This window comes from Microcaecilia unicolor, chromosome 2 (genome assembly GCF_901765095.1).
Source record: "Microcaecilia unicolor chromosome 2, aMicUni1.1, whole genome shotgun sequence".
Lineage (NCBI taxonomy): Eukaryota > Metazoa > Chordata > Amphibia > Gymnophiona > Siphonopidae > Microcaecilia > Microcaecilia unicolor.
In genome coordinates, this window is record NC_044032.1 from 457,035,087 (window position 1) to 457,052,871 (window position 17,785).

A 17,785-nucleotide genomic window follows, 5' to 3' on the forward strand; every position below is an offset into this window, starting at 1 on the left:
AGGTGAGTTACATTCAGGTACTCTGGATATTTCTCTGTCCCAGGAGGGCTTACAATCTAAGTTTGTACCTGAGGCAATGGAGGGTTAAGTGACTTGCCCAAGACCACAAGGAGCAGCAGTGGGATTTAAACTGCCACTTCTGGATTGCAAGACCAGTGCTCTAACCACTAGGCCACTCCTCCACTGGGCTGCAGTTTATAGCTAGTGCACATCACTTACCTACTGTGCATTTAGTGAATAGTAAAGTCCTTTTCTGAGTAGCAAGTGTATGGGAACATACTGGGAATATCCCCCAGTGGTAAAGTATAGGCTTTGCACTTAACTGCACATAAATGTTTCCATCTAGTACACAGTGGACTAGATTCTATAAATGGCACCTAAAAAAACGGTGCCAAAAATAATGTTTAGTGCTCTTCTATAAACTGTGCTTAAAATTAGGTGCAGTTTACAGAATAGCACTTAGTGCCGGGAACAGCGATTACATTTAGGTATGACCGTTTACACCAATAAAAACTTGGTGTGAATCCCCACACATAAATTAGACACGGATCCCGCTAATGGTATAACAATGCACATAAATTGCAGAAACGCCCCTGACTCACCTATATTCCTCCCATGGCCACGCCCTGTTTTCCAGTTTGTGCAGTAGAATATATGTGCACCTAAATAGATGCGCATATAAATTCTAATTATTTTCAATTAATGCTGATACTTGGGGGGGGGGGGGGTACGGACTCTCCCTCATGCCTAAAGACTTAACCATACTCCTGTTGCCAGGATAAAACTTTGAGCAGAAGAAAGAGGTATTAAGTTTAAGCCAAAGAAGAACAATTGTTTGCCATCCATTAATAGGAACAGCCACAAAGAAGCTCATTTGCGTAAAGCTGCCCTGGTCCTTGGTTGGATTTATTTTTTTTCTTTTCTTTTGAGAACAATATATGGCAAATGAAACATAAATATTTCAAAAAAGATATAAGTAGCACCAAGCCATGTGTTTATTCCTTTTTAAATTGCAATGCTTGGACTATATGCTTTTATTTCACCCTGTATGAAAAGGGAGATCAAAATATTGACCCTGAGGAGTGAAAATTGCCTTATACTATGGACTTCTCTGCTTACTTCTTGTTGTGGAGAATTTATCTTATCTCTGTGGCCTTCTTCTAGGAGGTGCTACATCATATGTGTTTCAAATTCTCTACTCCATTTAAAGCAAGTGTTCTAACTACTCTACTATTGTTTTCTCTGCATAGAGATTTCTCATGTGAAACAGCTATATGCAAAATCAGTCATGTACCTAGCACTCAACCTCTCTCTCCTTTTTCCTTCCCACCCCTTGTCTACATAGAAATGAAGCATCTGCATAAATGGGGCAGGTACCTGTGGCAACACATCAGGGACTATTCTTGGGGGTGCGGCAGGAGCTGGATTGTTCAGAGGAAGTGAAAAGCATGGCTTATATAATAGGAGATATCTCAGAACCCCAAGTTGCAGGAAGAGGTTACTCCCATAGGAAAGTTGGTCCCAGTTCAAGAGAAAGTCTAAGCCCAAGGCACCATAAATAAAATAGCATGTAAAGCCAGGTCATTCTGGTAGATGCAGCCATTTACACCAAGAAGAACTTGGTGTAAATGCCGGTGTCCAGATTTTTGTGTGGAGCACTAAATTCTGTAACCACGTGCATAGAATTTAGAAAAGCCCATGTCACGCCCCCTTTTCAGCTCAGTGTAGTAGAATTTACGCAGACTACCTTATAGATTATGCTTATGAGGTAGTGTGTGTAAATTCTAATTAGTCCCAGTTAGTGACAATAATTGCTTGTTAACAACCAATTATTGGCACTGGTTGGCTGGTTAACCAATTAAGTTAAGCCTTGATTTGTGAACCCAATTTTAGGAGTGCAATATAGAATCTTGGGGTTAATGGGCAAAGAAGAACCATATAACAGGACTTCATTTTCTGCCAGATTCTGTATAGCGCACCTACAGATCTGCACCAAAAATCCAGGCATCTTCTATAAAAATAAACATAACTTAATTGGCTTAACTAGCTAATCATTGATAACAGCACTTAACAAGCAATAATGAGCACTAATTGGCAATAATTAGAATTTACATACACAACTTGCTAAGTGTATTCTGTAATGAACTGCACCTAAATTCTAATGTGCGCTGTTCAAAAGGTGCGTGGCTATGGGTGGGGAAATGGACATTCCCAAATTTACATGTGTAGCTATAGAATATGGCCCAGTGCACATAAATCTATGTGTAGAGATTTTTGCCACATCTTCATTGGTGTAAATGGATACCCATAGTTTTAGGTACTGCTATAGAATACACTTAGGTGGAAATGTTTACTGCGCGGATTTTTTAGGCGCCTTATATAGAATCTGGCCCTTTATATAGTCCTATTTATATGGTTATCTGAAAATCATCACTTAACCAGCTAAGTGCTGACTCCACCCACATAACACCCACAAAACAGCTGTTGTTGGCTTGGGCGCTAACCGACCATTTGCAGTGGCACTCTCTAGTTAAGTGCTGCTGAAAATGCCTGTTTAGCCCTGGACAGATGATTTAAATGGCCAGGAGCCTCTCCTGCAGGCCAATTCTGGTAAAGCCAAATCGTGCTAAAGCCAACAGCATACATCTCATAATGCAGGAACAGGGCAGAAAACTAGCACTACAATGCTCAAAGGAAGTGATATGCAAATTATATGCACGCTGTAAAAATGAAAGCAAGGAGAGGAATGTGCTTGGCACATGTGCAGAAGAGTTACGCAATAAGTGTAGCTTTTGTGTGCATGTGCCAGGCAAACCCAACCATGAAGTACACATCAGAGCTGCTCTTCTGCGCCTTTAAATACTAGCTTTTCTATTTTTTTTTTTTTAACTTGGAAGACTTATATATAAGCATTGAAAACAGGCGCCAATGTGTGCTTTCACTTTTGGGTTTTGCTTGGACTTGTGCACATTTCTTTCTCAGTACCTCTCTTTAAACCCCCCCCCCCCCCCCCCCCACCGCCAACTCTGAGCTGGCGTTATTTTTCCAGCAGTACATGCGGGATTTGTGTGTGCGCTGTTCTCTGAGCATTGGGAAGACATAACAAACAAAATGTCATTAGCCTACATTTGACTACATTTAAATACAGTTCGTGACCATGTCTGGCATGCATGTTGTTTCCTGCAGTAAAGCCCTCTGACATCAAATGCACGCTATTCCCATGCTAACTGACCTTACTGCTGGCAGTAAGTTTTGAGAATCAGCCTGCAGGCCATTTAAATTGTTTTGAATATTGGGCTCATTTACAAGTTTAGATCGCATAGATGCCTGTTTAGATCTCAGCAAGTGCAAAAGGACAATATCACCCTCTACCCCTTGCCCTCACTGATGTCCTTTTCCCCTCCCCCAATGCAATAAAATAAACCTCCACCTGTTCCGAATTCCCCTGACATCACCTCTTACCCACAATTCACACACCTCCCCTACATCGTCATTTAACCCTGTCTCCCCTTTAGACTCTCTTTTGAATCCCTGGACATACTGCTTACACACCCATACCCCCTGGACCCCACAACTTACACTCTTGTCATCCCCAGAAGTTTCAGCTTTTACCAAGGATCTCCCTAGTGTCTAGTGGGAGGCAGAGGCAATCCTTGGATGCTGCTGCCTCAATAGCACCTGGGTTTAAAATGGTGCCTCTGACCGCTTACTGGCAGTCTTGATGTGGTAGCACTAGGGATCAAAGTACCAAATAAAGTGTAACCATAGATCAAGGATGGAAATGTGAGATAAGGGAAGAGTCAAACAGCAGGGTTAAAAAAAGAAGTGGTGACTAGGATGGAAGAGAAAGTAGAGAAGGAAGATAAGTGAATGAAGGGAGTAGGAAAATGTGTTTGACGATAAATGATTGAAAAAGAGTTGGGGTTTTAAAGGAAAAGATGGAGGGTGGAAAGGGTAAAATATCTAGAGGTATGAAATGGAGGGTTCAAAGATGGTTAGAAAAAGGGTCATGGATGACTTAAGGGGAATTAAGGAGCTAGAGGAAGAAAGGTTAGTAATAGTGAGAGATGAGCAGGTGGCTGATGCTGACCTAAGCATGCGTGGGATTGTCGGCATCGGCAGCTGAAACCCACCACCAACTTGAGGACGTGATAATGGTGGTTAGTGTATCTGGGCTTAATACAGGTTTGGACAAGTTCCTGGAGGAAAAGTCCATAGTCTGTTATTGAGATGGACACGAGGGAAGCCACTGCTTGCTTCGGAATTGGTAGCCTGGAATGTTGCTACTAATTGGGTTTCTGCCAGGTACTTGTGATCTGGATTGGCCACTATTGGAAGCAGAATACTGGGCTAGATGGACCATTGGTCTGACCTAGTATGGCTATACTTGTGTTCTTATGTTCACCTCCACCTTGGGGTCATGCAAATCCCTCTGGGTACCTCCCCTTTCCCTTTCCAATGATGTAGGCTTCTCTGGTATCATTCAGAGTTAGGTTTCTATGTAGGCAACATGGTTCTGAAGTTCCTCCTGTCGATGAAGAAAGGATACATTTCTACAATAACAAATGCCCACTTGAGAGGAGTGGGGGGAGAATGATGGGCTTGAGTAGATTCTCAAAGGGGTTACGTTATTGCCACTAGGGATGGAGAAATGCCCTGGAAAGTGCTGCATCATTACTTCAGAAGGGGGAGGTTGCACTGAAAAAAACTGTCTCTGCCAAGGGATTGGAATGGGGTGTCCTGGTGGGCTTTGTAATTGTTGCCTAAAGGGATGAGGACAGGGTGTCATTATTTTTGCTAAGAGATCAGGAAGAAGTGTCACATAGAGGACAGTGTAATGTTGGGATTGAGAACTTATCACATTCTTCATAGGGCTCGTGGGTTACAAATCCTTCCTAGTAACCCAGCATATGACTTCAAGCTATTTAGCGTATCCCCCAGAATAGAGTGTGTGTGCCTCCAAGCCTGTGGAGTGGGAACCAAGTACATAATCATATTTATTGGTCCAGGGAACAAGGCCAGAATCAAATTACTCCAGGAGGCTGAACAAACAGTTCAGACGTTTTAGAAAGTTCTCCACACAAATAACTCAGCCGACTCCAATGTGTCTTATTTGAGCCAGGACTTTTACTGAACATCTTTAACTCAGTTGATATGTAAACAGTGTCAATGTATATAACATGTAGCAGAGCTACATACAAAGTCTCTTCTTTACTTCTCTCCTGTAGCAGTTGAAATACTTCTTTACTCCTAAACCCTACCACTAAGGCGGAAGAGATCACACAGTTCACAATGCAACCTGGACTGATAAGATTATTAGTGCTGTTTACGAGTAGTTACTACAGATTAGTAGGCAGTTGAGAAGAGACACAGTGAATCTGCTGGCAGATGTTATCTCTTTAGAGTTTCCTTTAGTTGGGAACTCATGGTAAATCCTGGTGGGGTAATAAAGGTGTTATCTATCAGCTCTAAATGTCCTTGGGTTACCTGATGGTGACCAAAGTGCTTTATTAAGATTCACAGCAAAAGTCCAGTCTTTCTCCTTTACTCCCCATTAGTAATGGAGCAGAATAGAAGGAAAGAGACAGGTCCCCACACTCTGTACTCCAGACAGGGCAGTGGTCCTGGCCCCTGCACACTTCAAACTGTCTCCTGTTACACCGTGCTTTGCTACTATCTGAATGATTCAACTAATAGGTTATAAACCCAGGTACCCATAGGGGGTGGGTGACCCAACTGTTTGGGGAGGCTAAAGGGGCCAGGGGTGGAGCTTAAATCCATAATTGTCTGATAACACACAGAAAAAATAAAATAAAAATAAAAGTCACAATTAATACCTTTTATTAAATTTAGATATTAGATATGTATCATATGTCAAAGAATAAAATGGTTGCTCAAAACATATTCTAAGTACAATTGCTCAAATGCAAAACACTATGCACAACTTTGTGCAAAAACACACTCAGAACCTTACTGTAGCATAAATATTACACTGGGCAGAACCTAATACACCAATATACCACCCATACGGAAAATGCAGACCATCAACAATATGAAACAAGGGATCATAATATCACAATTCTCATGTAGAGCCACAAAACACCCTAATTCATGTTTAATGTGGGATAAAATGCCATAAATAAGTAAATAAATATAAACTTTTAATGTTGAGCACCTGATTCTCAAAGTGGACATATTCCAAACACTATAATGAAAATAAAATGATCTTTTCTACCTTTGTTGTCTGGTGACTTTTTCTGATCATGCTGGCCCAGTATCCGATTCTGCTGCTATCTGTCCTCAGTGCAGGTCAGGAAGTCATCCTCGTTAAATATCTCCCTGGCAACCCAAGACACCTCCAGCCAATCCCCCTTGCTCTCCCAGCAGTAAGGTAAACAAACCATAAACCAATTTCTACAACTGGTTACACAAGGCTAGAGGGCTTTCACTGCAGCTCCTGCTGTGAGGATGGAGGTAAATCAACAATTTCACAGCAGGGGAGGCTTAGCCTCTCCAAGCCTCTTATACCGGGCGCCTATGCAGGTACCTCTGCTGGCAAGGTGGTTGAAGGTCTCTTCCTGTCTTTAAGATGGTTATCCCGAGAGGGTTCAAACCCATGGCAGTTGTATTCCTTCTAGTTGATAAGAATACTATCCTTCTGCTTTCAATGTTACCTGAATCTATGGTTAATATATGTCCTCTTTTAAGAGCACATGTTCTCCTTTTGAACTTCTTCAGATATGTCCTACAGGGTTTTATTTATTTTTTTATTTTTAGGAAAATATCCTCTTTTTCGTTTATGTGCCTATGACCAACACACCTACCCACATAATGAGAGAAACCACCTCTGGCCTATTAGTCAGTCTGGACACATAGGGGTGCTAAAGAGAGAGAAAAGCATTGTTGTTCATCTCTGTGTTTCCCTGCTGGTTGAGCCTGTCAAAGGAATTTTGTTTATTAAGCTCAACTTTAATCATATCTATCTATATAATTTGTACCTCCAATTTTCTCTGGCTGGCTAGCTGGATTCATAACATCCTGATGTCAGCAAGCCTCCAGCGTTCTCTTCCCTCTCACTGTCCTGCCTTCATGTAAAGACATAATGACATCAGAGGGCGGAACAGTGAGAAGGAAGGGAACGCTGGAGGCGAGCTGACATCAGGATGTTCTGAACAAAAGCAACTGAAGGCAAGTAGGCAACGTAACGCTGCACTGGAGGGGAGGACAGAATCACGGGACATCGAGGGGGGGGAGGGCAGGACAGAGGAGAATCGATGGACATGGATGGGATGGGAGGGGAGGAGAGAATCGCGGGACATAGATGGGAGGGCAGGGAAGAGGAGAATCGCTGCACATGGAGGGGAGGGCAGAATTGCGGGACATGGAGGGGAGGGCAGGGCAGAGGATAATTGCTGGACATAGAGGGGAGGCCAAGGGGAGGTCAGATTCGCGGGACATGGAGGGGATGGAAGGGGAGGGAAGAATTGCTGGATATGGAGGGGAGGGCAGGTGAGAGAGGAAAAATCGCTTAGATGAGAGCCTTCCTAGGGCCCATTTCATTTTGGACAAAACTGGCTTGGTTCCATTAGTGTCATATAAAGACTTTCACATGTATTGCAGAAGCCAGCCAAAGTTGTTGAGGGATATCTGTTCTTCTGATAAGTACAGTTGGACTTCGACTCAGTCAAACTCAAATCTGGAAGTTTTTGAAACGTAAATTATTGTCTACTGCTGTACTATGTCAGTCACTGTTTGATGTATGTTCATTAAGTAGAAGCCATTTACACATTTGCTACAATTAAATATTTACTTAGAAAAGATAGCAACCATTTTTATTTTCTTGTGTCCTCTTTTTTTGTCTCTGCAAATATGGTAATCCTACCTAAAGCATAACACTAGTATTCAGAGCACCCAGTGGGATGCAGTAGTGGCATAGCTATGGGTGGGCTTCGTTGGGCACAGGCCTACCCATTCTTGGCTCAGGCCCACCCAGCGGCAGCACCCCACATCAACATCTCTCCTCCTCCATGGTGTCTTGGCATCTGCCCGCCCATCGCTGAACCCCGTTCCTGCCTGATGTACCTTACAGGCGACCCGACATCTGCAGTGATTCATTATTGCTGCCTGCGCTGGACCTGCAGGCTTTCATGGGCCCATTCCCGCCCTTGCTTTCATTATTTCCTGTCTGGCAGAACCTGGCTGATGGAAGCCTGTGGAGCCAGCACAGGCAGCAATAATTGAATCACTGCAGGCACCGGGGACACCTGTAAGGTACTTTAGGGAGGGACGGGGTTCAGCGATGGGCAGTCAGATGCCAGGACACCGCAGAGGAGGAGAGGTGTTGATGTGGGATAGATGGAACAATCTATAATTGTTTAACTACCTCGGAATGCCGTGCTGTGTCATGGAAGGGATCATCTAAGTTAGCTTTGGACCCATCCAAAATACTGGGTCTGTCTACTCCACTGGGCTGTAGAGGCTACTCAATTCCTCTCTAAATTATGAGACAGCAATCTCATTCTGATTCTTGCACTTCCCTATCATTTAAACTATTGCCTTTGTATGTGCCAGTCTAAGGCTAAGCATACCTATTTCTGAGTCCTTTATTGTTCAGACTTAGCAAGGAAGCTCTCCCTCACAGACTAAGGATCAGAGGCAGGAAATCCAGACCTAAGCCACTGTTGCTATGTGGAGTTTCTATTTTATAGCCAGAGGAGGGCTTCTGCTGCTACCAGAGCCTTCCCACTGATCATACTGGACACTCCTGTTCTACAACTTTCCTCTGCCTTCAATCTCTTTCTGGAGAGAAAACTAACAACTTATAGCAGCAGTAGCTTCAGAGAGCATTTTCCATCTCACAGATAGGCTGCAGAGAATACCTTCTCCTGCTTTAGACTTAGTCCCGCCCACCCTACCCCTCTACCCACCCACCCCTAGAGTGACATGTCTTATATAACCTCCCTATCAACCCACTCATTACTTTTACCTCACCCATTTCTATTCTTCTATCACCTTCTCCCACTACTCCAACCAGAGTTACACCTAATCACACTGACCACCCTTCAACATCTTCAGTCCTTCTGTGACTGTTCTCTTGTGCTTGACTGCTTAAATATTAAATGCTTTACTTTTTGTCTATTAGATTGTAAGCTCTTTGAGCAGGGACTGTCTTTCTTCTGTGTTTGTACAGCGCTGCGTACACTTTGTAGCGGTCTAGAAATGTTAAATAGTAGTAGTAGTAGTAGTAGTAATCAATAGAAATAAAACAAAATAAAACATGGAAAAGAAAATGATGATACCTTTTTTATTGGACATAACTTAATACATTTTTGATTAGCTTTCGAAGGTAGCCCTTCTTCGTCACGCTAATCAAAAATGTATTAAGTTATGTCCAATAAAAAAGGTATCATCTTATTTTCTTTTCCATGTTTTATTTTGTTTTATTTCTATTGATTACCTTAAAAAGTGGACTAACATGGCTACCACAATCTCTTTTTGGAAAGGCAGGAAATTACAACATTCACTCAGAGGACACAGCTTGCTTGCCTGATCAGCTATGAGATCAGACTAAAGGTTTTATTGTATTGGTGGATTTCACCAAAGCACTGAAAATTTCAATAGTAGCATTGAAGATAATAGTACAGTACTAAGGATAATGGCATAGCACTACATCTCATGGCAACAGACCTGAGGATTCAGCCAACCTCTTCACTGCTGAATTCCTCATGCTATTATATTAACATGGGGCATTTTCTATGTTAATTTTAGTTTAATTTAATTTTGGCATTTATAGTCCACTTAACCTTTAAGTTGTAGGCAGAGAACAAATCCAGATTGGGAGGAGATTGAACATTGAAACTGAAAAAAAAGAAACTCTAAAAATTGCTATATTGAAACAAGAAGGAGAAGCATCGTTACGCTAAACAGAAGAGAACTTTGTTACATTTGTGTGTGTGAAAGGTCTAAATTGCACTTGGTAACTAAAAAGAGAAAATATGATGAAATAGCTATGACTCTTGGTTGTACAGAATTGTCTGTGTCATTGCTCTACTTCCTTTGTAGTCCCTTGGAGTATGCAAGTTGCTGAGTGATCACTAGGTCGGGTTCATTTGTGGTCAACAGTATTTGTAAAAAAGCCAGGTTTTCAATTTCCTACAGAAGCTCAGATAGTTTTGGATCCGTCTAATCTTTATTGGTAACGAGTTCCATAGTTCTGCACCTTTGCCCATCATTAATGTATTGGTTGTTCTTTTAAGGTGGCAGATTTGGTTGTTTGCAGGATCTAGTCTGATGTCTGTTAAGGATCCAAGCGCTCTTTTATTCACGTTAGTTTCAAGATTAATCTATTATAGGGAAATTTTAGTATGCATTTGATAAAATGTATTCCATAGCACATTGAGATGCATATCACAGTTTGTTAAGTTGCACATTAAAAAGTGTTTAAACTGAGTTTTATTGCATAGGTCTAACGTATGTAAAGGCTTCAGGTGGTTAAGTTCAGTTGCTATAGGGTGTGTAATCCTACATGCTCCTTCTCGTTCTCTGCTATTTATTCTTTTCTGGCTGCAGATCTTCTCCATGTGATTATAGTAATTACACTACATTTAATTTCATGTTCTCTGCAATTCATCATCATTTGCAGGGGTCATAATCTTTTACTGAATTCATAGAATGGTATCTGCTGAATTCTGGAGAGCAGGATCACTCTCTGGCTATATCTTTTTTTGACACACACATGTTTCAGCTTTCAGGACTTAACAGGGTTTGGAGCCATGGTGGTAGCAGCACCAGTGTATGACACGGACAGCCTTTTCAGGTAGTAAGGGCCCTGTTTACTAAGCAGTGCTAAGGATGCGTTGGCGTTTTTAGCATGCGCTATACACTAAGTCGCCCATAGCAACATATGGGCGACTCTAGCACTAAAAATGTTAACACGGCTTAGTAAACAGGGCCCTAAGAGTCCTCCTGAAGAAAGGCAGATGAGCTCCTGTTGAATCCTTTTCAGGCAAGGATGGTGCGAAATAGACCATGAACTCCAGAAACAAGCAAAGCAAACTTGGGAGTATGTTTACTAAGGTGAATTAGCATTTTTAACATGCCTGTAAATTTAAGACGTGTTAAATACTAATGTGCCTATATATTTCTATGCATGCGTTAGCGTTTAACATGCGTAAACCATTTACATGCGTTCAAAATGCTAACGCGCCCATAGCGCCGCTTAGTAAACCTAATCTTTGGTGCTTTAAAAAAGTTTATTGATCAAAGACTCAACACGGTACTGTGTTTTGGCCTGAGGACTGCTTCAGGAGTCTTTTGTAATGCAAAAGCTGGGTCTTAAGAAAGGCTTTTGTAGTAATGATGCAGAAAATGGAAGATATATGTGTCTTCTAATCATGCAACTTGGAAAACATTTATAAAAAATAATTAGGAGATGCATATATCTTCTATCTTCTGCATCATTACTACAAAGGTCTCTTTTGTGTTACAAGTTTGAAAAGACACAATATTGGATATTTTTAATCTATTAATTTTCAAAAGACTCCTGAAGCAGTGAGTGGATAGTCAAGAAACCCTCAGTCTATTGAATTTCATTGAACATGTATTTATTTTTTTTTAATTTTGCATAGAAAATGTGCTAGATCTGCATCCAAAACTACTTTGAGAAAAATCAATTCAACCTCTTGGTACATGTACTCTTACTCCCGCAATTGGATTACTGTAATCTTGATTACTTGGGCTGTACTAAGAGTCAACTGAAATGACTGCAGATTGTACAGAACACAGCAGTATGCCTGATTTTTGGTTTAACTAAATATGACAGAATTTCTTTATTTTGCCCATTGAGGCTAGAGTTTCTTTTAAATTGACCATTTTTAAAATATAAGATACTACATAGGACTAGCACCAAAGTATTTATACTCCCATTACCAATTTGCTGTCTCCTCAAGAGACAGCAAATTGGTAAAGGCTAAATTGTCCCAACTGTGTTTTACTTTCCTTCGTCTAGAGGAAGGAAAATACTAAAAATGTTTGAAATGACACTGGCATTTCAAGCCACCAGTCATTGGAAAGAGTTTGCCAGGACATTTTGGTTATCTCATTCTTATCTGTAGTTTAGGAAGAATATTAAGAACATAAAAGTAGCCATACTGGGTCAGACCAATGATCCATCTATCCCAGTATCCTGTTTTCCAAACAGTGGCCAAGCCAGGTCACAAGTACCCGGCAGAAACCCAAATAGTGGCAACACTCCATTCTACAAATCCCAGAGAAAGCAGTTGCTTCCCATGTCTGCCTCAATAGCAGACTATGGACTTTTCCTTCAGAAATTTGTCCAAACCATTTTTTAAACCCAGATATACTAACTGCTGTTACTACATCCTCCGGCAAAGAGTTCCAGAGCTTAACTATTCATTGAGTGAAAAAATATTTCCTCCTATTTGTTTTAAAAGTATTTCCATGTAACTTCCTTGAGTGTCCCGTAGTCTTTCTGCTTTTCGAATGAGAAAAATTTTGATTTACTTCTACTCGACTACACCACTCAGGATTTTGTAGATCTCAATCATATCTCCCCTCCTCCGTCTCTTTTCCAGGTTGACGAGCCCTAAATTCTTTAGCTTTTCTTCATATGAGAGGAGTTACATCCCCTTTATTATTTGGTTGCTCTTCTCTGAACCTTTTCTAATTCTACTATATGTTTTTTGAGATATGGTGACCAGAACTGAATGCAATAGTCAAGGCTCAGACGCACAATGGAGTGATACAAAGGCATTATAGTGTTTTTGGTCTTATTCACTATCCCTTTCCAATTAATTCCTAGCATCCTATTTGCTTTTTTTGGCTGCCACTGCACACAGAGCAAAAGATTTCAGCGTATTATCTACTACGACACCCAAATCTTTTTTTTGACCGCTGACCCCCAAGGTGGACCCTAGCATCAAGTAACTATGATTCGGATTATTTTTTCCAATGCTTTTTCAGAAATTTGTACTACAAAAAGATTTTTAACCATAATTTTAATTTTGTTGCTCTTTTTTTTAACTGTCCTCACAGAGGATTGATCTGGCTCTTGATGTTACTGTTACCCGCTTTGAACTGCAAGGTGTAAGCGGGATATAAGACCAGCACTCCAGTTTAACAAGCAGCGCTAGCGGCTGTCCATGCGCTAGTGCTGACATGGTCCATTCACTTTGCATGGGCTGTGTTGACAATAGCGCATGGATGGCCAATAGTGCTGCTTTGTAAACAGACCCCAAGATGATATGTTATGTTATCTTGATGCACCATTTGCCAAGGTATTCATCTGCATCAAATATCTCAGCGGCCCTTTTACAAAGCGGCGGCAAGTCCAACGTGGGCTTACCGCTCACCAGGGGCGTAGCTATGTGGGGCCACGGGGGCATGGGCCCCTGTTGATTTGGCCCTGTCCCCCCATTGCCAACCCCTTTGACCCCCCTCCCACTGCCAACCCTCCCTGCCACCGCCACCGTCAGGTACCTTTGCTGGTGGGGGTCCCCAACCCCCACCAGCCGAAGTCCTCTTCTCCGGTGTGGCCGCATTGCTGATCTGCAAGGGCAAGCTTCTGTTTCTTGCAGATCAGCAACACGGCCGCGCTGGAGAAGAGGACTTTGGCTGGCGGGGGGTTGAGACCCCCGCCAGCAAAGGTATCTGATGGCGGTGGCAAGGGAGGGATGATGGCAGCAGGAAGAGGGGGTCGAAAGGGTTGGCGCTGGGGGGGGGGTCAAAGGTGGTGGTGGCAGCTGGGTGGTCAAAAATGGCGACGGGGTTAAAAATGGCGGGGTGGGGGGAGGTCGGCGGCACCAGGGGGACTAAAATGTGCCTCCTCACCTCGGGCTCTGGACCCCCTCCCACTATCTGGCTACGCCCCTGCCGCTCACTAAAAGGGAAGTACCGCTGGGCTACTGCAGCAGCCTGGCAATAGTTCCCACCCCAAGTGCATGCCATTTCCGGCGCTACAAAATTTTTTAAAATTTTTGTTGCACTGGTGTGTACTCGGTGGTAATTGGGCAGTGCTTTGCACTGCCGGGTTACTGCCGGGGTAGTGCGGGAGCCCTTACTGCCACCTCAATGGGTGGTGGTAAGTGCTCCCACCCAAAAGGGGCATGCAGCAAATGCTTCACTTGCCGCACATCCATTTCCTTAAAAAAACTCTGCCTTTTACCTGCTGTAGTAAAAGGGGGCCTTGACGCATGTAAAAAACACGTGACGACACCAGCTTGTCACAGCTTCGTAAAATGAACCCTAAATAAATTATTTAAAAACACAATTTTTGGAATAACCTCAAACTGATGTGTGTTGTGGTTTTTGTTGCAAGTGACATTCATGCCGCAGTTTCACCTGAACTCCTGTATGATTCATTTATCCTCCTCACAGGTTCTTTGGAAAAAGTTTTGTCCCAGGTATGAATGTGGTTATTACACCTTGATCCAGGGCTTGAATCAATGCTGCTGTGGTTTTGAAGAGGTTTATGGCCCTCGCATGGTCAGATTTCCTAGTTTGTCTGGATGTTATTCAGTAAGGTCTACAAGATGCAGTGACTTGCAGTACATTAATTACTGGGATAATAGTGATCCATGGCAAGGACAAGAAAGAAAGAAAAAAGTTGTGAACCACTCCTGAAAGAAGCACCTGGCTGCCAGGTCTTCTTGTCTGGTTTCCAAAACACAGGTCAGTTTAGCTTTGTGTAGGCTTCCATGACACTTGTGGTTTTAGAATGATACAACTGCAAGGTCTTTCTTTTTCTAAATCACCAGTAGTTCTGCCTCCCAGGAGAAATGTTAACTGATCTTTGGGAGCTTTAAAACCAGGGTCTGACTTTTCTTCTTTAGCAATAAACATTTTGACAGACATTTGCATCCAGAAAAAGACTGTCTTGAGAACACTGAAAACTTGTCCTAGTTTGTATTTGTTTTCTTTGAAGATTTTCCTCAGTAGCTAAGTGTATTGACGTGCAGTGCCTGTATTTTCACCACTCATTTTGATGTTATGGAAGCTGTGAAATCTTTTAAGTCCCTTAAACCTCTCTTTAATGGCAGTAAAATTTTCCCTTTCAAGGCTTTCCCCATTCTTACACTGCAAATCTTCAAACAGATTCTTTGCATTCTCCCAGCTTTTCACTATGCTTATAAGGATTTTGCATTGGTTCTGTTCTTCAATCCATACATTCAGTAGTCTTTATGGGGCTAATATTCAAAGGGATTTATATGTTTAGAGAGTAACTTTATAACAGGGTTCCTAGGTTGAGAGGTCAAGCAGGTGCCTATTTTTTTAAATGTTAAAGATTGTATTAGAACAATTTAGTATAATCTATGTTATGGCTTTTATAATTATCGTGACAGACCATTGAGTTACCAAACTACCATATTGCTATAGAATTATATAATCAATTTTATTAACGTCAGCCATACTTCCATCTTTCAAACATGAAGGTTCACTATTCTTTTGAATTCTCCCATTTTCCTCTTCTTCTCATCCACAGCCAGAGCTCTTCATGCTCTGTGGCTCTTAATCTACCTATTTAAAGCCCATGGGGTCCTTTACAAAAGTGCGCTGAAAAATGGTAGTGTAGGTGCGGGTTTTGGGCGCATGTCAATCCATTTTTTAGCGCGCTGTAAAAAAAGGCCTTTTTAACATTTTTGACAAAAATGGCCGCGCAGAAAAATCAAAATTGCGTACATTTTGGGTGTGAGACCTTTCCGCCAGCCATTAACCTAGCGGTAAAGACTCACACGGTAACAGGGCGGTAATGACCCCGCGTGCCAAATGCCACTTGGCGCACGGGGTCATTGTCCAGGAAATGACAAGATAGATTTGGATAGGCTGGAGGTGGACTTTGACGGCAACTCCAGCAGTTGGAACTTAAGGACAGAGCTAGGCAGACTTCTATGGTATATGTCCTAGAAACACCAAAGAAAGATCATGATCAAGTATATAATAATATCACATTCATCGTTGATTTAAATCTTGAGTTGATAATGAATGTGACTGTTTCAAACTTCGTATGCTTTACCCAAAGAATCCAGCAACTTTCTTTAGCAGACTGCAACCTACGACGATGGCCAGCATTTCGAATCTCTGCTTCATGAATTTGTGGGACTCTTTAAACTTAAAACAAAGAAATAATTCTTGCTGAAGAGCACAAACATATTCTGATCAAAACATTATTAAGTTATTTCTCTTATTAATTAGACTGCTCATTCTGCTGCTGTCTGTTCAGCTTGCATCAGACGCATTCTCATAAGTACATAAGTACATAAGTAGTGCCATACTGGGAAAGACCAAAGGTCCATCTAGCCCAGCATCCTGTCACCGACAGTGGCCAATCCAGGTCAAGGGCACCTGGCACGCTCCCCAAACGTAAAAACATTCCAGACAAGTTATACCTATTTTCTCTTCTCCTAAAGGGCGGAATCCATTCTAATGCCAGTCATTTTAGAGATGAAAAAGTATGATTCAGATGCTTACAGTGGGCTGACAAAGGCATATTATCCTTTTAGTCACAACTGTACTCTAATGTTCCAGTATCCTAATTTTCAGGGCTCAAGTAGTCTGCCCTACATATATTTTGTCACGCAGGCACTTAATGCAATAAACTGCAAAAGATGTAGTACATACAAATAGTTCTTGATTTCAATTTATACAGTTTCCTGTCGACTGGATTCTCAAATTCCACAGCATTAACTATCACTTCACAGCATACTTCATGTAGGCAGAGTGTCCCATCTCACATTCTTCTCTATATATCAGAGGAACACAAAATTCCTTTCAAATTATGCCAGCGACTGAAAGCTACTTTAAGCCAACTATCTTTAAATTCAAGTAGGGTAGTCACTATTTGCAAATGCCATTTGATAATTTTCACAACAGCATTCACTGTGGTAGTATATTTTAACAAACAGGATACTGTATCTTTATCATTTTGTCGTACATAGTTCAATAACAAAGATCTGTCATTAAACTTAGCCATGCTGTGTGCTTTGTGAATTACAAACCTCAGATATCCTCTGCCATTAATCTCTGTTGAAGAATAGTGCTTTGTTCTTTAAACTCTCAGAGGAACATATCCTTCTATATCTCAGAAATGATGACACCGGTAGACTATCTTTCAAAGCACGGAGAAGACAGTTATCATATTCCAAGAAGGAATTCCTGTCTGTTTTCTTTCAAATGGATGGTGGTTATAAATTCTGTCTCCCCGTTAATAATTTTAATGTCCAAAAATGAAATTTCAGTCAAGTGCCATTGGATAGTAAATTTAATATTGGGTGACTTCTATTTAACCAGCCAACAAATTTCTCAAATTCTTCCAATGAATCTTCCCAAAGGAAAAAAATATCATCTATGAACCTAATCTAGGGGTCCTTTTACTAAGCAGTGGTAGGGCTAATGTGTGGGTAGCATGAAGGCACCCTGCGGTAGTTTTGAAATTGGTGAGTGCTGCTTCCTGTGGTAGAAAATATTTTTCAATTTTCTACAGTGGGGGGCATTTTCAGCAGTAATTAGCATATTGGTGCGTGCTACCTGATTACCGCACGAGTAGTGCATGAGCCATTACCGCTAGGTCAATGGGTGGCAGTAAATAGCTATGTGCTACTTTTGATTTTATTGCACGGCCATTTACTGTCCTCATTAAAAAGCCCCTTTTTCAAGCCACAGTAAAAAATGGCCCAGTGTGTGCCAATTTCACGTGTCCACACTAACCAGGCCACTTTTTACTTCAGCTTAGTAAAAAGAGCCCCCCAGAATCTAACCATTTTGAAATAAC